This window comes from Hyla sarda, chromosome 2 (genome assembly GCF_029499605.1).
Source record: "Hyla sarda isolate aHylSar1 chromosome 2, aHylSar1.hap1, whole genome shotgun sequence".
NCBI classification, from domain to species: domain Eukaryota; kingdom Metazoa; phylum Chordata; class Amphibia; order Anura; family Hylidae; genus Hyla; species Hyla sarda.
The window spans coordinates 220,792,326-220,801,309 of record NC_079190.1 but is presented as its reverse complement, the minus strand read 5'-3'; the positions used below and the strand labels follow the sequence as shown (position 1 = coordinate 220,801,309).

At 45.6% G+C, this 8,984-nt stretch overlaps 1 protein-coding gene across 1 annotated transcript in view; it reads left to right on the top strand.

The window, feature by feature from the left end:
• The first annotated feature begins 468 nt into the window (after positions 1-468).
• The window catches only part of GTF2IRD1 (GTF2I repeat domain containing 1), a 228,391-nt gene continuing 219,875 nt past the window's right edge, over positions 469-8,984 (top strand). Inside the window, exon 1 of the mRNA XM_056556430.1 lies at positions 469-588. The gene's annotated coding sequence lies outside the window, so the exon portion shown is untranslated. The remainder of the gene's footprint in view (positions 589-8,984) is intronic.

Sequence of the window (8,984 nt, the reverse complement as noted above, 5' to 3'; positions counted from 1 at the left end):
TAACAACAAGGTGCTTGACAACAGGTTTCTTATGGTAACAAGTGCATAGAAAATACAATACATTAACTCCTATGTAACATTACATTATTTAGTGCATTATGGAGAGTTCTAAGGAGAGTGGGCCCAAGACAGACATTGAAGCAGCATCTGCCACACAGGATGGGCAGGAGTACAGAAGAACACGTGATTCTGTACTGGGTCACCGCACTGTGCTACAAAGAGAGAATGTCTATGTCCTGCACCACCCTATAGGGCCGGCACTAGGTATAACATAATGGTTTTTTTTCAAAGAGGGCAAAAAAGCAGGGGCCTCCAGCTGCTCCAAAAAGGTGATGATGTAGTAGATTAAAACTTCACTTTTAATTAAAATTATTTAAAACCAGAGGATATCCATGGATATCCTCTGGTTTTAAATATTTTCAATTAAAAGTGACGTTTTAATCTACTACATCATCACCTTTTTGGAGCAGCTGGAGGCCCCTGCTTTTCTGCCCTCTTTGAAATTATTTCCCGGGAAATGGCCCGCTGTTTGCCTGCCCTCCTCTCCAAACCTACAGTGGATTTCCAGTCATCCATTACTCCACAGTGGTGAGCTGAATTTTTTCTACTTTTCCTTTGTGCTATAACATAATGGGGCAGATTTATTGAAACTGTCAACTACACTAGACAGTCTAACAATGCATCAGACTTACCATAGACACTTTAGTCTAGCTTTACACCACCTAGTTGTAGGCTTAATTTGCAATGGAATTTTTGCTAAAACTGTGATGCACTTTAACCCCTTAAGGACCCAGTCATTTTACACCTTAGGACCCGGCCATTTTTTGCACATCTGACCACTGTCACTTTAAACATTAATAACTCTGGAATGCCTTTAGTTATCATTCTGATTCCGAGACTGTTTTTTCATGATATATTCTACTTTAACTTAGTGGTAAAATTTTGTGGTAACTTGCATCCTTTCTTGGTGAAAAATCCCAAAATTTGGTGAAAAATTTGAAAATTTAGAATTTTCTAACTTTGAAGCTCTCTGCTTGTAAGGAAAATAGATATTCCAAATATATTTTTTTTCACATATACAATATGTCCACTTTATGTTTGCATCATAAAATTGACGTGTTTTTACCTTTGGAAGACACCAGAGGGCTTCAAAATTCAGCAGCAATTTTCCAATTTTTCACAAAATTTCAAAACTCACAATTTTTCAGGGACCAGTTCAGATTTGAAGTGGATTTGAAGGGTCTTCATCTTAGAAATACCCCACAAATGACCACATTATAGAAGCTGCACCCCCCAAAGTATTCAAAATGACATTCAGTCAGCGTTTTAACCCTTTAGGTGTTTCACAGGAATAGCAGCAAAGTGAAGGAGAAAATTCACAATCTTCATTTTTTACACTCGCATGTTCTTGTAGACCCAATTTTTTTATTTTTACAAGGGCTAAAAGGAGAAAATGTATACTTATATTGTAGCCCAATGTAGCCCAATTTCTCTCGAGTAAGTACATACCTCATTTGTCTATTTAAAGTGTTTGGCGGGCGCAGTAGAGGGCTCAGAAGCAAAGGAGCGACAATAGGATTTTGGAGAGTATGGTGCCAGAACAGCAAAAAAAAAACCACATGGCATACCATTTTGGAAACTAGACCCCTTGAGGAACGTAACAAGGGATAAAGTGAGCCTTAATACCCCACGTGTTTTTCACGACTTTTGCATATGTAAAAAAAAAAAAATTTCACTAAAATGTGTGTTTTCCCCCCAAATTTCACATTTTTGCAAGGGTTAATAGCAGAAAATACCCCCAAAATTTGTAACCCCATCTCTTCTGAGTATGGAGGTACCCCATTAGTTGACCTGAAGTGCACTATGGGCGAACTACAATGCTCAGAAGAGAAGGAGTCATATTTGGCTGTTTGAGAGCAAATTTTGCTCGGGGGCGTGTCGCATTTAGGAAGCCCCTATGGTGCCAGGACAGCAAAAAATACCTACATGCCATACCATTTTGGAAACTAGACCCCTTGAGGAACATAACAAGGAATAAAGTGAGCCTTCATACCCCACAGGGGTTTCACGACTTTTGCATACGTAAAAAAAAAAAAATTCACAAAAATGTGTGTTTCCCCCCAAATTTCACATTTTTGCAAGGGTTAATAGCAGAAAATACCCCCAAAAATTTGTAACCCCATCTCTTCTGAGTATGGAGGTACCCCATAAGTTGACCTGAAGTGCACTACGGGCGAACTACAATGCTCAGAAGAGAAGGAGTCATATTTGGCTTTTTGAGAGCAAATTTTGCTCGGGGGGCATGTCGCATTTAGGAAGCCCCTATGGTGCCAGGACAGCAAAAAAAAAAAAAAAAAACACATGGCATACCATTTTGGAAACTAGACCCCTTGAGGAACATAACAAGGGGTATAGTGAGCATTTACCCCCCACTGGTGTCTGTCAGATCTTTGGAACAGTGGGCTGTACAAAATTTTTTATTTGCACAGCCCACTGTTCCAAAGATCCGTCAGACACCAGTGGTGTGTAAATTCTCACTGCACCCCTCATTACATTCAGTGAGGGGTGTAGTTTCCGAAATGGGGTCACATGTCGGGTTTTGTTTTTTTTGCGCTTGTCAAAACCGGTGTAACTATCAGCCACCCCTGTGCAAATCACCTCAAATGTACATGGTGCACTCTCCCTTCTGGGCCTTGTTGTGCGCCCCCAGGGCACTTTGCGGCCACATATGTGGTATCTCCGTAGTCGGGAGAAATTGCATTACAAATTTTGGTGGGATTTTTTCCCCTTTTACCTCTTGTCAAAATGAAAAGTATAGGGCAACACCAGCATGTTAGTGTAAAAAATTTATTTTTTTGCACTAACATGCTGGTGTAGACCGCAACTTCACCTTTTTATAAGGGGTGAAAGGAGAAAAAGCCCCCCAAAATTTGTTAGGCAATTTCTCCCGAGTACGGCGATACGCCATATGTGGCCCTAAACTGTTGCCTTGAAATACGACAGGGCTCCAAAGTGAGAGCGCCATGTGCATTTGAGGCCTGAATTAGGGATTTGCATAGGGGTGGTCATAGGGGTATTCTACGCCAGTGATTCTCAAACAGGGTGCCTCCAGCTGTTGCAAAACTCCCAGCATGCTTGGACAGTCAATGGCTGTCCGGCAATACTGGGAGTTGTTGTTTTGCAACAGCTGGAGGCTCCATTTTGGAAACAGTGGCGTACCGGACGTTTTTCATTTTTATTGGGGAGGGGAGGGGGACTGTGTAGGGGTATGTGTATATGTAGTGTTTTTTACTTATTATTTTATTTTGTGGTAGTGTAGTGTAGTGTAGTGTTTTTAGGGTACAGTCACACAGGCGGGGGATTACAGCGAGTTTCCCGCTGCATGTTTGAGCTGCCGCGCAAAATTTGCTGCATCGCAAACTTGCAGCCTGATACTCACTGTAAGCCTGCCCATGTGAAGGTACCCTGTACATTCACAGGGGGGGGGGGGGGGAACCTCCAGCTGTTGCAAAACTACAACTCCCAGCATGCACAGTCTATCAGTGCATGCTGGTAGTTATAGTTGTGCAACAGCTGGAGGCACACGGGTTGGGAAACACTGAGTTAGGAAACAGACAATGTTTCCCAACCAGTGTGCCTCCAGTTTTTGCAAAATCACAACTCCCAAACATTCTCAGGCATGCTGGAAGTAGTAGTTCGGCAACATCTTTAGAGCCAGATGTTGCCGAACTACAACTCCCAGCATGCTTGGAGTTGTAGTTTTGCAACATCTGGAGGACTACAGTTTGCAGACCACTAATACAGTGGTTCCCAATCTGTGCCCTTCCAGATGTTGCAAAACTACAACTCCCAGTATGCCAAAACTGTCCAGGCATGCTGGGAGTTGTAGTTCTGCAACATCTGAAGGGCCAGATGTTACAGAACTACAACTCCCAGCATGCCTGGACAGTAAAGGCATGCTGAGGATGTGTAGTTTTGCAACATCTGGAAGGGCACAGTGGTCTCCAAACTGTGGACCTCCAGATGTTGCAAAACTGCAACTCCCAGCATGCCCAGACGCCAAGGGCTTTCTGGGCATACTGGGAGTTGTAGTGTAAGGGGACCAGATGGAGCTTTACGGCGGTCTGGACTGCGGCAAAGGTCCCGCAACGCCGCCGAAGATCCACTCACCTGTCGCCACCGCCGCCGTCTCCGTCTTCAGGGACGAGGTAAGTACCGGAGCCGGGCCCCAGCACTCCCCCATCCCCTGCCGCGTCCTCCAGTCTTCCTCCCGTTCTCTCCGGACTTCCAGGGGCCGGGCAGGGCGGGAGGAAGTAACCGCCCCCTGCGATTGGTCGGTTAGCTAACCGAAGAATCGCAGGGGATAGGAGGAGGTGGCAGGCTTGCCACCTCGCTCCTATACTTCAGCATGGTCCTGGCTGTTTGTGACTGCCGGGATCATGCTAAATTACCAGGTGGTCGGGTCCCAGAGACCCGATCAGCCCGGTATCGCCACAGATCTCAGGGGCGATTTCCCTTGTGATTTGCAGCGATCATGCGGCAGACATGGCCCCCCTCTGCGTTTGCCCTGGATGCCTGCTGAAGAATTTCAGCAGGCATCCGCTTCCGATCTCTGCCCGGGGCGCGGCAGAGACCGGAGAAACACCAGGACGTACTAGTACGTCCTGGGTCCTTAAAGCCCAGGCTGCCAGGACGTTCTAGTACGTCCTGGATCCTTAAGGGGTTGAGCCACACCCCTTGCCAGTAATGCCTCACCCATTTTCAGTCATGCCTTCTCTCTTGTCAGACAAGGCACAAAAAGTGGCTACGGCACATAATAAATGTGCATTAGTTTCTTCATGCAAATTGTATCAGAATTCTAGTAAATTGCGCACATTGTGATTTTAGTAGGTACCTGGAAGACAGTAATGGACATGCTTAGGAAGGATCTGCACTTGTCTTTGGGCTAAATGGCTATGTTGTGAGATTACCATAACACTGTGGCTAGCTGTTTGTGTACTGGTATTTCCTGTTTGACTTTTCTTTTTTTGACTACAAATCCCACAATTCCATCTTCCTTCCTCCCACACATCAGCCAGCCCACCCATTGAAACATAAATGAGCTGCATCCATTCAAATCAGTGTGGTTTTCAATCAGGGTGCCTACAGCTGTTGCATTAGTTGCAGATTGGTCTCTCTCCCACCAAGTGATCCCTCCACCCATTGAAGCAGACAGGCTCCCTGTCATCAGCGGTCTAGTGAGTCAGGTCTCGGCCGCATTGCAAGCTGGGAAAAATCTGAGACAACCGTCATTTTGTATACTGGTAAAAATAAATATTGGACTGAAAATCACATAAGAATTGTGAGAAAACCGTCACACACAGGTACAGACACTATATTATGAACTACACTAACTTTACAGCCACTGTAGCACAGTCAAATAAAAAAAAATCCTGGAATACCCCTTTAATTTTGTGTTCTTTAATCTCTTTTACATCATGCATAAGGTGAGGGAGTATGGAGCACACTCAGGAGCCAGGCTTGTGCCCTACCTGGCACATATAAGTCATTTGACTGTTTAAAAGCTGTACCTGTAGAGTGCCGATCTGAAAGACCAGTGTAATGCATTTGCCTTAGATTGATTTATATAAGCAATTGAATAATTGGTTTTAAAAAGGCCCTAGGGAGTGCAAAAAGTTGTTTAAAAAAAAAGTGAAAAATGTTTTTTTTTTAAATATAACCAGCACAATAAAATTCAATCACCCTCTTTTACGATTTTCCATCTAAAAAAAAAATATTTGGTATCGCCACGTGCAGAATTGTCCAAACCAATAAATTATCACAATCTCTATATTTAAATGTAAAAAATGATCCAAATTGGGATCGTACTGACCCATATATTGAATTTACCATGACGGTTTCCCCGTACAATGATCGACGAAAAAATGATTGCCCCACGAATTTGCGCACTACCATTTTTTTTTTCAATATTCCCCCTACAAATATTTTTTTTCTGTTTTTGGAATACCTTATACTGTATAGTACAATAAAAGGTGCCAGTAAAAAAGTTCAACTTGTCCTGCAAAAAAATCAACCCTAATACAACTCTTTCAGTGAAAAAATAAGAACATTATTTGTCTTAGACGGTGAGGAGGAAGAAGAAGTTAAAGGGGTATTCCAGAACGATTTTTTTATTTGAAAATGCTACAGTGGCTGTAAAGCTATTGTAGTTTATAATATAGTCTATACCTGTGTGTGACGGTGGTCTCACAATTCTTCTGAGATTTTCGCCCCAATATTTATTTTTGACAGTATACAAAATTACTCAGGTCTCGGGTTTTCACAGTTTGCAGTGTGGCCGAGACATGGCATCACTAGTCAGGATTGCAGAGGGAGCCTGTCCTACTTCAATGGGTGGAGTGACCACTGGGTGGGAGAGAGATCATTTTGCAACAGCTGTAGGCACCCTGGTTAGAAAACACTGGTCTTTTGAATGGGATTCAACTCATTTGTGTTTTAATGAGTGGGGTGGTTGATGTGTGGGAGGGAGGAAAAGTGACCTCACACTTACAAACAAAGAACTATGGGATGTATAGTTTTAGAGAACAAACTCAAACAGGAAATACAAAAAGATAACCACATCATTATGGTAATATCACAACATAGCCATTTAGCCCCAAGACAAGCACAGATCCTTGATAAGCATGTTCATTACTGTCTGGCAAGTACCGTATTTATCGGGGTATACCACGCACCGGCCTATAACACGCACCCTCATATTTCCAAGGAGTATCCTTGGTAAAATGAGGGTGCGTGTAGGTGCATGTATACCCCGATAAACTCTGGCCCCACAAAAGCCGCTGCAGTAACTGCTTTGCCCGATTCCCTCCCCACCCCCAGCTTTCATATTTACCTGTCCAGAGGCGCGCACCAACAGGCTCCAGTGGCATCCTACGCTGTCGCTGTGCGCTGTGCAATGACGAGTGACGTCACTCGTCAGTGCACAGCAACAGCGCAGGACGCCGCCGGTACCGGAGTCTGCAGGAGTGTGCCCCACAACAGGTAAATATGAAAGCCGGGGATGGGGAGGGAATCGGGCAGCGGCGGTGGGACTCTGACCCCGCAGAAGCCGCTGCAGTTACATGATTTAAAGCAGCCACTTTAAGCTAAGTGACTTTAAGCTAAAAAAATATTAAGCTAAAAATGTTATCTTAAAAATGCGTATTATACGCATTATGTAAGAGGCTCAAAAGATACCGTATATACTCGAGTATAAGCCGACCCGAGTATAAGCCGAGACCCCTAATTTCAACCCAAAATCCCAGGAAAAGTTATTGACTCGAGTATAAGCCTAGGGTGGGAAATACATCATCCCCCCCTGTCATCATCCAGACCCGTCATTAACATCCTCATCATCATCACCGCCTGTCATCATCCAGACCCTCATCATCATCACCTGTCATCATCCCCTTGTCATCATCCCACACATCCCCCCTTCATCATCCCCTTGTCATCATCCCACACATCCCCCCCTTCATCATCCCCTTGTCATCATCCCACACATCCCCCCTTCATCATAACCTTGTCATCATCCCACACATCCCCCCTTCATCATCCCCTTGTCATCATCCCCACCCCCCTTCATCATCCCCTTGTAATCATCCCACACCCCCCCCCTTCATCATCCCCACCCCCCTTCATCATCCCACCCCCCCACTTCATCGTCCTCTTGTCATCATCCCACACCCCCCCTTCATCATCCTCTTCTCATCATCAGCCCTCAGTGGTCTTCAACCTGCGGACCTCCAGAGGTTTCAAAACTACAACTCCCAGCAAGCCCGGGCAGCCATCGGCTGTCCGATCTTGCTGGGAGTTGTAGTTTTGAAACCTCCGGAGGTCCGCAGGTTGAAGACCACTGCGGCCTTCGACATCATCCAGCCCCCTCTCACCCCCCTTTAGTTCTGTACAGTACTCACCTCCGCTCGGCGCTGGTCCGGTCCTGCAGGGCTGTCCGGAGAGGAGGTGGTCCGGAGGGACAGTGGTTCCGGGCTGCTATCTTCACCGGGGGGCGCCTCTTCTCCGCGCTTCCGGCCCGGAATAGAGGCGTTGCCTTGACAATGACGCAGAAGTACATTGGCAATGAATGTACCTCTGCGTCGTTGTCAAGGCAACGTGACTATTCTGGGGCCGGGCCCGAAGCGCTTAGAAGAGGCCTCCCCGGTGAAGAAAGCAGCCCGGAACCACTGTCCCACCGGACCACCTCCTCTCCGGACAGCCCTGCAGCACCGGACCAGCGCCGAGCGGAGGTGAGTACTGTACAGAACTAAAGGGGGGTGAGAGGGGGTGGGATGATGTCGAAGGCCGCAGTGGTCTTCAACCTGCGGTCCTCCGGAGGTTTCAAAACTACAACTCCCAGCAAGCCCGGACAGCCGATGGCTGCCTGGGCTTGCTGGGAGTTGTAGTTTTGAAACCTCTGGAGGTCCGCAGGTTGAAGACCACTGCGGGTGGAGAGTTCACTCGAGTATAAGCCGAGGGGGGTGTTTTCAGCACGAAAAATCATGCTGAAAAACTCGGCTTATACTCGAGTATATACGGTACTCAAATTGTGATGTAAATATGAAAACAGGAAACATTTTCAGTTGTAGTTTAGTTTCAGGCTATTGAGACGTTTGAATGCATTTTTTTTTAACTGCACTGTACCTCCATCGATCTTTATTAAAAATGTCCCTAGGTATGTAAAAAAATGCTGCTCAGTTTGTACCATTCGAAGTGAAATCCATTAGAAAAGCATACATCAGTTCAGTCTACAACTCCCTTCTCGCTTAAATGATCTTCCAGACCAGTGGTTCTCAAGCTTTTCATCGACCGTACCCCCAAGGCCTGAAAGTATGTCCGTAGCCACCCCCTCACGCGGAACTTGCACGCGAGGGGTACCTGCGGACAAAAGGCGTGTTCTTACCTTTATACTAATGCATCCCCCCTCTATCTTAATCCCCTTGTGCCAT